Below are 13,103 nucleotides of genomic sequence, written 5' to 3'. Positions count from 1 at the left end.
CTCTGAGCAGAGCCATTCAGCAGAGTGCCTCCCCTGTGTCACTCATCACCATATCCTCAGCCAGATGCACTCTATCAGGCTCGTCATAGATGTGCCACAGAGCCTCAAAGAACAAGTTCACTGACATACATTCAGGAGCAGAGGAAGACAGAGAGAAAGCCCATGCTTGCGGAGCCCCCGGGAGTAGGGAAATAATGACCCCCACCCTCTGGAACTCATCCCCAGAGGAGCGGAGCCTTAGAGAAAAAAAAAATCTTGCATCCTTCTCTGAAAGACCTGAACTCCTTTTTATCCCCTGAGAAAGGGTCGGGCAATTTGACCGGAGATTCGGAGGATGCTAATGACACATCTCTACCCCCAGAACTTGAAGCCCCTGCATCGACAGCCCCCTGCACAGTAACCACCAACTGTTGCTGGGTATGGGCCATCGTGCGCTGTTCCATATTGAGTTTATGGAACATTTGGGTCAGGTGCTTGACCTGATCAGCCAAGACTTGTATGGGATCCATGAGGATAACACACACTTTATTTTTCTTTCTCTTCAGAGGGAAAAAAACTGAAATGGTCAGTTATAATGTCAGGAACACCGCACTGCACTTGCTCACTGAGCCAGAGCGCATGTCCTGAGTGCAAAGACTGTGCACAATGATACCTGCGGAGCGGACAGCAGTGGTGACAATGCATGCTCCAGGACCTGAATCACGTGACTGCTGGGGGCGTGGCCTAAGCTCCACGGAGCTAGGATGTCGTGAGTTCATTTTTCCCTTCACCATTGAGGTCTGATGAACTCCCTCCACTGGTGAAGGAAGGTAGTGAGGCTGATTACCAAACACCTGGGCAGCTAGATGATGACTGGGTGGCTGGAATTGATGACTGGATATAAGGCAGCCGACGCCCTTCTGCCTTGCTGGTGATCCTTCTGGATTCTTGGAGACCAGTCTGATTCCTGCATCTCAAAGCTAAGTTTTTCTGCTCTGCTTTGTACTCTTCAGTTTTGTTTTTGTTTTGCCATGTTTTTTGGGAGTTCTGCCATCCCCGACCAGGGGTGAGCTGAATTCCATTTTTGTCTCTGATCTGTTGATCTTTTGCTCTGTCTTCAGAATATACCTGAGTGCTGATATAGTCTTTTGAAGCCTAGCGACTTCAGGGCCTGTTTTTCCTATCAGTCGGTTGGCTCATTTTGGATAGGGTTTTTGCGGATGGCAGACAGCAGCTTTCCTATCCTGTCCTATTTAGTTAGCTTGGGCCCCATCATTTGCTCAACCTATCTTTCTATCTGTGTTAGTGTTTTCATCTTGCTTCACCGTCATTATATGTTGGGGGCTGCCTATTGCTTTGGGGTCTGCTCTGGGGCAGTTTAGTTTTTCCACTTTCTGTCTTTAAGCTATTTAGTTCTCCGGCTGTGATCGAGGGGTCTAGGGCACCGTAGGAACCCCCCACGGCTACTGCTAGTTGTTGTGGATAGGTTCAGGGGTCTGCAATCCGATAGCTGCCAACCTCTCTGGTTTTTCTGGACTTAGCTAGTATTTTGTTTTTTCCTCCTTCGGTGACTCATCATAACATAGGAGCTGCAGGGAAACTCCTAGAAAGGTAACTACAGGACAATGTTACAAAGGGGCATAGACAGAGACAGAAGCCAGATCAAGCCGAGGTCAAAGCACGAGATAGAAATACAGTACCAAAGGATTAGACAGAATGGATAGTCAGGACGTAGCAATAGAAACCAGAACGGGCATTAGGCGGTACAATAGGGGTAAACTAACGGAGTAATGATAGCCAAGCCAGGAGGTCCGAACCAGAAAAGACAATGGTACCAAAACGAGAGACAGAGTACAGAGTGAATGAACAAGCCGGGTCATACACGGGAAGCAAACAAACAGCGCAGAGTACACGCACACCAGGGGTCAGGCACACCAGAAAAGCAGTATAACTGACAGAGAATGCTAGTTTGGAGTGAGTATAAACACCCCTCCCAGATCCAAAGAGAGGCCGGCAAAAGTTAACCCTGTGAGAACAGGACAGTAACCATGTCCTAACCATGACAATAGGGTTGTTCAATAGTCAAAGGCATTGGATACTTGACCAGGATCAATGGTGGTCTCAATGCTGAGCTACATGTGAGTATACTACAAGACAAGCTACTTTGTACACTCCAGTACTTTGTTTTTGAATATGAAGCCATAGTATCCCAGTAGGACAATGACACAAAGCATACGTCGAGATTGGCGAAGAAATGGTACAATGACAATGAAGTAGAGGTGCTGGGTTGTTCCCCACAGTGCCCAGACCTCACCCCAATCGAACACTTATGGGTAGAGTTAAAGAACAAACTGCAAACATACCCAAGTGAGTCAACCAGTATGCACCAACTTTGGAAAGAAGAAGTTGTGTAGAAGAGACCTGGGATCTGATTTTGATCGACATGTGTGAATCTGATCAATAACATGCCCAGAAGGATTAACGCAGTGTTGGAAGCCAAAGGTGGATTTAAAAAAATACTAACAAAATAATAAAAATATAAATGACCATGAATAAGACCGGCTAGGTCGAAACGCGTTGGTTTAATCCACCTGAGACCCCATCTGCTCCTATATCCATTAATTTTGTGTACATTTCCTTTATTTTGTTTTAATTTTTCAAATAAATGTTTACATTTTAACTATTGATCCAACGCTGGAGATCCTTTCCTCATGCCTTTGTTTCTGACAACGCTGTGATGCAAGCGGCTCCATGCACATGGGAACTATGGACAGTAACTGAGACGAGGTGAGCTGACCTTCCCTTTATCCTTTTCCTATATTTCATATTGGGACAATGTAATAAAGTAAAAAAAAAAATTATAATGTGTAAAAATATTTAAAAAAAATCCCCAAATAAAGAAAAAAAATTAAATACTTTACCAATAAATACATTTATTTATGCAAATAAAAAAACAATAAAAGTACACATATTTGGAATTGCCGCATCCAAAATGACCTGCTCTATAAAACTGTCCAACTAGATAACCCCTTCAGTGAACACCGTAAAAAAAATAAATAAAAAACAAGGCAGAAAGCAATGCTTTATCATCCTGCCGTTGAAAAAAAGTGTAGTAACATGCGATCAAAAAGACGGATGTAAATAAAAATTGTACTGCTGAAAACATCATCTTATCATGAAAAAAATAAGCTGCCATACAGCTCCATCAGCAGAAAAATAAAAAAGTTATAGCTCTCAGAAAAAAACGATGCAAAAAAAATAATTTTTTCTATAAAATTGTTTTTATTATGTAAAAGCGTCAAACCATAAAAAAATTATATAAATGAGGTATTGCTGTAATCGTACTGACCCGAAGAATAAAGCTGCCTTACCAATTTTACCACATGCGGAAAAAAATTCCAAAAATCGTCATGTGCCCGAAAAAGGTACCAATAAAAACGTCAGCTCATACCACAAAAAACAAGACCTCACATGACTCTGTCGGCCGAAATATGGAAAAATTGTAGCTCTCAAAATATGGTGAAATCCCTGCCATGCGCCGAAACAGTGGTGATCCCCCACATATGGGGTATCGGTGTACTCAGGAGAATTTGCAGAACAAATTGCATGAAGTAATTTCTCCTGTTACCCTTATGAAAATGCAAAATATGGAGCTAAAAAGATTTATTTGGGAAAAATGTGATTTTTTTATTTCCACGGCTCTACGCTATAAACTTCTGTGACGCACCTATCGGTTTAAGGTGCTCAATACACATCTAGATAAGTTTCCTAAAGGGTCTAGATTCCAAAATGGTGTCACTTGTGGAGGGTTTCCCCTCTTTAGGCGCATCAGGGGCTCTTCAAACACGGCATGACGTCTGCTAATTATTCCATCAAACTTTACATTCAAAAAGTCAAATGGCGCTCCTTCCCTTCTGAGCCCTGCCGTGCGCCCAAACAGTAGATTTCCCCCACATATGGGGTATCGGCATGCTTAGGAGAAATTGCACAACAAAATATATGGTCCATTTTCTCCTGTTACCCTTGCAAAAGTAAAAAAAATTAGGTCTAAATGAACATTTTTTTCCTTACACTTTCCAAAAATTCATGTGAAGCACCTGAAGGGTTAATAAACTTCTTGAATGTGGTTTTGAGCGATATGAGGGGTGCATTTTTTAGAATGGTGTCACTTTTGGGTATTTTCTGTCATGTACACCCCACAAAGTCACTTCAAATGTTATGTGGTCTCTAAAAAAATGGTGTTGTAAAATTTGTTGAAAAAATGATAAATTGCTGGTCAAATTTTAACCCTTATAACTTCCCTGCAAAAAAAAACATTGGTTCCAAAATTGTGCTGATGTAAAGTAGACATGTGGGAAATGTTATTTATTAACTGTCTTGTGCAATTTGACTCTCTGATTTGAGGGCATAAAAATTAAAAGTTGGAAAATTGCAACATTTTCAAAATTTTCGCCAAATTTCCATTTTTTTCACAAATAAATGCAAGTCATATCGAAGAAATTTAACTGCTATTATAGAGTACAATATGTCACAAGAAAACATACTCAGAATCAGTGGGATCCATTGAAGTGTTCCAGAGTTATGACCTCATAAAGTGACAGTGGTCAGAATTGTAAGAATTATCCGGGTCAGGAAGGTGAAAATAGGCTGGGTCGTGAAGGGGTTAAACTTTGTGCTTAAGCCGGCTAAAATTAGTCAAATCTCGTAAAATCCTCTCAAAAAATATCTGGTGACAGTATGTAATCTTTTACATGAATATAATAATAGGAGCTATTACACTACAATGTGCTGGATATGTGACAGAATATGGAAAGTGTGAAAAACCTCTACATTACCAAGCAGCAATCAGATCCATATTGCCTGAGTGATGATGCAACAATGAGGTGATCAACTATGACATCACAAACCATTGTGACATCATCTGGTTCTAAGAATACTCGGCCTTATAATCTACGACGAGATAAAAAGAGGTGAGAGCGAGAGAAGGAGGAGAGCGAGAGAAGAAGGAGAGCGAGAGAAGGAGAGCGAGAGAATAAAGAGAGCGAGAGAAGGAGAGCGAGAGGAAGGAGAGGAGAAGGAGAGAGAGAGGCTTCCACTTAATTTTCTTTGCATCATGGAGATCCGAGGTTTGGAAATTCTGCCGATCTTGTGGACCGTGTGGACGCTATTGGACATCTGTGTCTGTGCCTGTCTGACTATAATCTCAGGGCACAGTAAATATCCGTACATCAGGTAAGAGGATACTGGGACAGATTCCTGATTCTGTAGTACAATTTTATATTGTTTTTGTCTTACAGTAATGGAAGGTTCTAATTATATTATATTTCCTGAAATGTTCTTAATGCATTATAATTAGTACATTATTAACCCCTTCCCGCTGCAGCCTTTTGAGCGATTGTGTATTGCCAGATTTTGTCATATTTTTGAAGGACACCATTAACTTTGCTATAAAATGTAAAGGAACACAGACTTTTTTTTTCAAGTGTACTGATACTGAGAGAAAAAAAGCGCTATTGTAGTTTTCTGTGTTTTGTTTTTACACCATTCATTGTGTAATTAAAATCATGTCCTATTTTTTTTTTTATTAGTTTAGTTGTGCAAAAATTTCTCCATTTGTGTTGCTAATTGTTGAGACACAGAACGTTACAAATTTCTCACTGATTTAGCCGTATGAGGCCTTTTATTGTTTTTTTTATCTTTTTCTGGAGTTTCAATTCTTTTCTCTTTGCAGTATTTACAAATTGGTTTGATTTATTTTATATTTTGAAATATTTGACTTTGCTATGCGCAATACAAAATATGTTTATTTACTTAATATCTATATTTAATAAGGGAAAATTGAAATAACTTGAACTTTAACTTTTTAAAACTAACTTGAACGAACAATCATCTGATGTTTTCACTGCATTTAGTTTAATAACTTTCCTCTAATGTACTTTGCTTCAATTTGTGTCTGGTCAGAATATATAATGTAGGATGATTACACATGACAATTACTCCTCTTGTGTCCTAATTACTCCCAATATTTTCCTTATCTTTGACAGTCACACGGGAGTTGCATTCCCAGAATCTGTGATCTACACGGTCATTTTCACGGTTAATTCCATTCTTGGTAAGTAGATGCTGCATCGTATAGGACGATATCACAATTCTTTGCTCAGAGATGACATTCAAAAGATTCTCTGGGACAAAAAGATTGATAGCCCATAATATCAAATCAGTGGGTTCTGACTGTGACAATCCGCTGTTTACCAGATTTAAGTGGCCATGCCGCCATTTCACTGTTTTGTATGTTGGCCAGTGGTAATTGATGGTACAAAAGCTTTCGGCATCTTAGGCCTAGTAAAGTAAATGAGACACAGCTGTAATACCAGGCACAACTCTCATCAAAAGTAAGGATCTGTGCCTGGTAAGCAATGAAAAATATGTGGGCGCTCCTTCAATAATCCATCAATTTGATATAAGGATAGGCCATCAAAGGCCCAGAGAACCCCATTAAATCTCTAAACCTCTTCAGCTCATTGGTGCATTCTTAAGATTAGGTTTTCTATCATAGTGGCATGGAAATATCTGGTTGATAACTTGCTTTGTCTATTTCAGGAGCTGGCATCGCTTACATCCAGTACAGGTTCATGATTATTCAGTCTGAGCCATCGGAGAAGCGATATATCATCTGCCAGAAAATCCTTGTCATTGATGGATGGATTGTGAGCATTGCGAACATAGTTAATGCTGTATTTTCGGTAAGTTACTAGGTTTTATATAAAGTCTCCAGTAATACTCAGGATCTCAGGTTCAGTAGATTATATACTGTGGTGAGAACCTGGAGTCCTGTATATTACAGTGGGGCGGATCCTGCTCTTAAATTCTCAGATCTCCATGATGACCGTATTGATGACAGTCATATATTTCTTCTTGTAGGTGACAATCAATCCTACAGCGCACAGGATCGGCGCAGGAATGGCTTTTTGTCTTCTTGCCATTTACAACTTATGTCAATCTGTGTGCCTGTACAAGAGATCCTTCAGCAGTCGGTGCATGTGCCACTTTAGATTGGCAGCAACTTTGCTGACGATAGTTTTTCTGCTGATAAGTATCCTTTTCTAGATAAGTCAGTGTGTTTAGGTGTGTAAGGTGGGCTCCACTGTGACCATTATTTCATAGTTCAGTCATTATTATAGGAAACACTATAGTAATAGGATTTTGGTACTTTTCTTAACACGTCCTTCCAGTGGGTGCAAGTATGTGCATCAACTACAAGCACTTATGTAGTGGCTACTGTATGACGGTAAGTTTACGTTTCACCATCTTGCACAATTCACTAGTGTCCGGTGTAAAGGTAAACCATTATCTCTTGGTGTACAAGACGTCCTACCATCTCATTCCATGGCAGATGCACTGGTGAGTACAGCCATGAAGTAACGTCCTCTATCTTCTACCTTCTGCAGATCGTGGATAGGACCGGCATGATAACTGAGTGGATGGGATTCGTCGGCTTGATAATTCACCAAATAACTAACTATACTGATTTCCAGGTGAGTAACTGAGGTGAGGGTCATACAAGCACAAAAAATGTTTCTGATAGATATGTTACATTGAAAAATCCAAATTATTATATAAAATAGATGACAGAGATAGAACGTGCTAATGATGTCTGATAAATGTGTTTTCTCCTTTTCCTCAGAGTTTGTCTTTAAAGATCTCCCGAGAAGGTGTCACCATCTGTCTAAGGGAAAATACCCAGGCCTTCAAAATGCCCGTATAATATCCAGAGGGTAACAACTATGGCTAGGGTGACAGAAAGACAACTAAAACCATCTGTGCTGCATCATATCATCTTCCTGCAAGCCGGATAAAAGGAAATGAAGACTGAATCACATAGAACATCTAATGCTGCACGACAGCAAGCAACAAAAGCGGGACTAACTCCTAGCCGCGGTCTACGGACCAAACATTGGGCATGGGCAGGGCCTTGGGGGCAGATCCCAAGTGCGCTCAACCATGTGAAATAGCTTACGCTCAGGAACATTGAGGGATAGCGCTATCAGATAGTTCTACCCGTTCATTCCCTTTAGGAATAGAGCTATGGGATAAGCTCTACCCGTGCACATTCTTCATGGATAACGCTATCGAAAAACTGTACCCGAACAAAATTAACTACAGAGCTTTTTCATACACAAGGTAGGAGTGGCAGGAGAGGTACACCAGGTATTTGTGTTTGCTGTTAGTCTGCACATAGGCCAGTCTGCACCGTGGTTACACCCCATTGCGAGGTCAGTCTAATGCGTGGTTACACCCCATTGCGTGGTTCGTAATCCCAGCGCGCGCCCTAAGGGCGCACAATCACTCGTTCCTTTTAAATAAATATGAATATATTTTTTTAAACTTGATTTATTCAAGGAGAAAAGAACAACAACACACCATATACTGTATATCAAACAAATATTGAATAGAACAATCAACCATCTAGGCTGGTAACAGACAGCGAATACAATATATAAAGGTAACATACTATATATAGCGACAAATGTATTAAGGCAAGAATCAGATTATAAAGATTTGATTCAATTTACAGAGGCATGGAAACAACATGCCACATCTAAATCACTTAGAATACCAGTAACATATTTATTCAGTCCAACTCCAGCTAAACAAAGACACCATTTTTAGTTAGGCGAAAGCAATCATCCTATCAATTCACTAATGGAATCCACTAATTCACAAGATGATAGCATAGTAACATTGGAGCCACACCACTGACCCCACACATGTTGATATTTCCTATGCCCATATACCAATCTATCAAAAGAGCTAGGGAAGGACGGAATTATTTTTCTGGAATTAACCTCAGATGCCGGTGACCACATAGTGCACTGGAAGCGGTATGTTCATGAGCAGACTAAGTATTGTAAAGAGCGGTCAACTATACGAGAATCCACAATTTTGCCACCGGGAAGTTCAAATTACCTTCAACTACAATCGGTGGCGGCAGAAAGGGTGACGGCTCCACAGGCGCTTTATATTTTTTGAGCAATCACCTGTGGAAAACAATGTGGCTTTTAAGAGTTAGAGGAAGCTCAAGACGAAAGACCACAGGGTTACCGATAATGTGTGCAAACTGTAAAGCGCTGCGGAGTATGTTAGCGCTGTAGAAAAATAAAGATTATTATCATTAATTATGGTGACCATGTTGTAAGGACCAATGAATGTAGGACCTAATTTCCAGGAAGGAATTTTCAGTTTAATATTTCTGCTAGACAGCCATACAAAATCATTCACACTGAGGTCCGGACCTGACAACCGTGGCAAAAAGTTCTCTATTGCCTACATCATAGTTCCTTTCAACTAAGGTTATTTTTGTAAGAAAAGAAGTCACATGGGTGCCACTTACCAGGGGATGGACCCGTGAGACAACAAAGCCCCGACCCCCGCCTCAGATGCATCAACCTCAACAATAAATGATTATTAAACATTGGTTTGAAGGAGTTCAAGAGCAGTGGAAAAGCATTTCTTCAAAGAAGAAAATGCCTGGACGGCGCAGTCGGACCACCTTGAGAAGTCCATACCTTTCATGTCATTGAGGGGTTTGACAATCGACAAGAATTTTTTATAAACTTACGATAGTAGTTAGGAAACTCCAAAAAAGCATTGCAACGCTTTCAGATTTTCTGGCAGATCCCATTCCAGAATTGAACAGACCTCATCAGGGTCTATCCGGAAACCTGCTGTAGACACAGCAGTTGATTATCTCGTAAAATCTGTAACACCTGCTGGACGTATACCTGATGTGACTTGAGATCAGGTGAAGATATTACAATATCGGCAAGATACACCACTAGAAATCTATCCTCAAGGTGACAAAAAATGTCGTTAACAAAATGTTGGAAAATAGCGAGGCATTAGTCAAACCAAAGGGCATGACAAGTTTTCATAAAGCCCTTCTGGCTGTCTTCCACTCACTCCTCTCCTTGATCCTAATCAGACTACAGGCTCCTCTGAGTTCCAGCTTAGAGAACCATTTTGCTCCAACAATCTGAATAAATCGGGAATGAGTGGGAGGGGATAAGGGCCCCGGATAGTAATCTGATTTATCTCACGAAAATATAAACAGAGACAAATGCCCTTATGTTTCTTTTTAACAAAAAAGAATCACCCCACAGCTACCGGCGAAGAGGAGCGTCTAATATGACCCTTAAGGGCCTTTTACACACAGTGATATCGTTAGCGATATCGCTAAAGAGTCACCGATTTTGTGACGCAACAGCGATATCGCTAGCGATCTCGCTACAAGTGACATTTACTTCTGAACACCCCCCCCGCTGTATATCGCTGAGCGCGTGAGAATGCCCTGGGCCATTTTCTTCTCGCTTGCGTCCTGCTGGCGCCGACGAGTGACACATGCGGAAGTCGTCATCATCTCCGCGTGTGACAGGTAAGTAACAACCGCCGAGCATCGCTGTATCGCTGGTGAGATCTGCCTGTATGGCAGCTCACTAGTGACCATTTAGCGATGCACCAGTGATCCTGACCGGGTCGTATCGTTGTCGGGATCGCTGGTGCATCTCTAAATGTAACGGGACCTTTAGCAAGACTCTAAGAGATGTAATCCTTCATGGCTTACCTTTCAGGGCCAGACAGATTGTATAATCTGGTTCTGGGTAATTTTCCCTTAGGGAGCAAGATTTCAGGGCAATCATTCACACGGTGGGGGGGGCAGTTCCTGGCACCTCTTTTGTGAAAACACATCCACAAAATCATGCAGAAAAGAGGGTATAGTGGAAACAGTAGAAATGATGGTACCTAGGCAATAATTTTTGCAGAAATCACTCAATTTGACTATTTCTCTGGACAGCCAGTCAATAACCGGATTATGCACAGTTAGCCAAGAAAAGCCTAACACAATAGTAGGGAGACCTTCCAAGATATAACAAGAAAGGAGCTCCCTGTGAAGAGCCCCTATGCGCAGGTTCACATTATGCACTACTTGCGTAAAATTTCCCTGACGGAGAGTTGCAGAGTTAATTGCACATATGGGGATGGGCTTCACCAGAGTCCTACACGCAAGATCAAGGTCCCATGAGAACTGAGCATTCATCATGTTGGCGACCACCCCACTATCTAAGAGGATAGATTTTTTTTCTCAGTTTTCAGACCAATAACCACTTCCACAGGTAAGAAAAAACTGAGCTACACACGCAGAGGAGATATATACACCCAGGTTGTTATCCTCCATACAACCTGTTGTAAAAGTTTTCCTAGGGCTTTCTGTGTTTTGGTAAAGAAGGTCAGACCCCAATGAAATACCTCTTTTGACCACAGAAAAAAACACAACCCCATTTTTCAACGAACCGCAAGAGACTCATACAAAGGAATGCCCCTCCTAATTGCATCTGTTCTTCAGAGCTCACAAAGAAAACCCCGGTTTTAAAGGGAAGGAACCATGAAAAAAAGTTTTCCCAGCAATAGAAAAAATGTAAAGAATTAATATTTACATTTTCTTAAAAAATATCATTTGCTTATAATTTAGTAAAATATGAAAAATAATTTTAAAAAGGATAGGTATTTCCACTTTTAAACACTAGGGGGAGCAGCTACTGAAATTTGACAAAAACCTAGTGTACAACTAGCTCACATTACTGCCCTGCAGTAGATATGGGCCGAGTCTGATGACATGGGTGTGATGTCACTCCTCCCCTCCCCTTCTGGGTGTTTACTAAGGGATAAGAGAGGATGACATTTAGGAACACAGTGAGCAGCCTTTATGTTGGTGACTGCAAAGTTATACTGACAAGTAGACAGTCACAGAGTATGGCAGGCAGCAAGAATTCTGGGACATATATGGTGGTGGGAGCAGGGTGACAGAAGCACAGAGTATTTCAGGAGTGCAGTGTGCTGGTCTATGGGGGGGCACCCTGTTCAGTGAGCGGAGCAGCCAGGGATTGTACATAGAGCGCTGTGTTTTATACACATGGATGGACCGTCTGCTTGTCTGCTCCACAGAAATCTAGGAAACATTTCTGCTGATTGATGGCCTGTTCTGATCCTGACTTTGCATCTAATGACCCCATTCCCCTCCTCAGATCCTGTTTTCTCCATCCTGTCCTGGCGATGTGTGAAAGCGAGGCGACAGGCGCAGTCTGGGGTGACGCTGGGAAGCAGGCTGGGGGGAAATTTAGCCATATAGTAACAATAAAAATGAGACCCTTCTCTTCAGCTGCCTCACCAACCCTCCCATGACTGCGCCTAACTGTAGGTCATACTGCGGCGCTGCAACCTATATTACCCCAGACCCGTGTAGGTGCTCAGCCAGAACCACCCTACAATGGGGTCTCTTTCTGCCATAGTGTTCACACATAATACCGCCACATAATTAGCAAGGCCGAAAAAAGACATTTGTCTATCCAGTTCAGCCTATATTACGTCACTATAAATCCCCAAATCTACTGCAGAACCTAATCACTGTAAGATACAATATTGTTACGCTCCAGGAAGACATCCAGGCCTCTCTTGAACCTCTCGACTGAGTTCGCCATCACCATCTCCTCAGGCAAGGAATCCCAGATTCTCACTGCCCTAACAGTAAAGAATCCTCATCTATGATGGTGGAAAAACCTTCTCTCCTCCAGTAGCAGAGAATGCCCCCTTGTGACCGTCATCTTCCTTGGTATTAACAGATCCTCGGAGAGATATTTGTTTTGTCCCCTTATATACTTTTACATGGTTATTAGATCGCCCCTCAGTCGTCTTTTTTCTAGACTAAATAATCCTGATTTTGCTAATCTCTCTGGGTATTGTATTTTTGCATTCTGCGCAAGCCCGGGTGTGGCCTCCCTCTCCTGAGCTGGAAATTGTATATAAGGCTTCTTCCCCAGACTGGTGTCTACTGTTTGGGACCCAGTCCTTTTGTCTGCCCTTGTTCACACATTGAGGTGAACTTTGACACAAGGCAAGGTGTTTAATATTAGACAGTGTAGGACTATCCCGAACAGTTACCGTGTCGTGGTGGGATAGCTTTCATGCTACTTTCTATCAAAAACAGTATTACTAAAAACTCTGTATTATTTAGATGCACTTTTGCTTTTACTTATTTAGTTACAGCAGGGTTTTTGCTCACTTTGTCTTTT

This window comes from Dendrobates tinctorius, unplaced genomic scaffold, assembly GCF_039654945.1.
Source record: "Dendrobates tinctorius isolate UK_male_01 unplaced genomic scaffold, ASM3965494v1 ptg000219l, whole genome shotgun sequence".
Classification (NCBI taxonomy): Eukaryota; Metazoa; Chordata; class Amphibia; order Anura; family Dendrobatidae; genus Dendrobates; species Dendrobates tinctorius.
The sequence above is the reverse complement of the archived record's forward strand: the minus strand, read 5'-3'. Positions refer to the sequence as shown.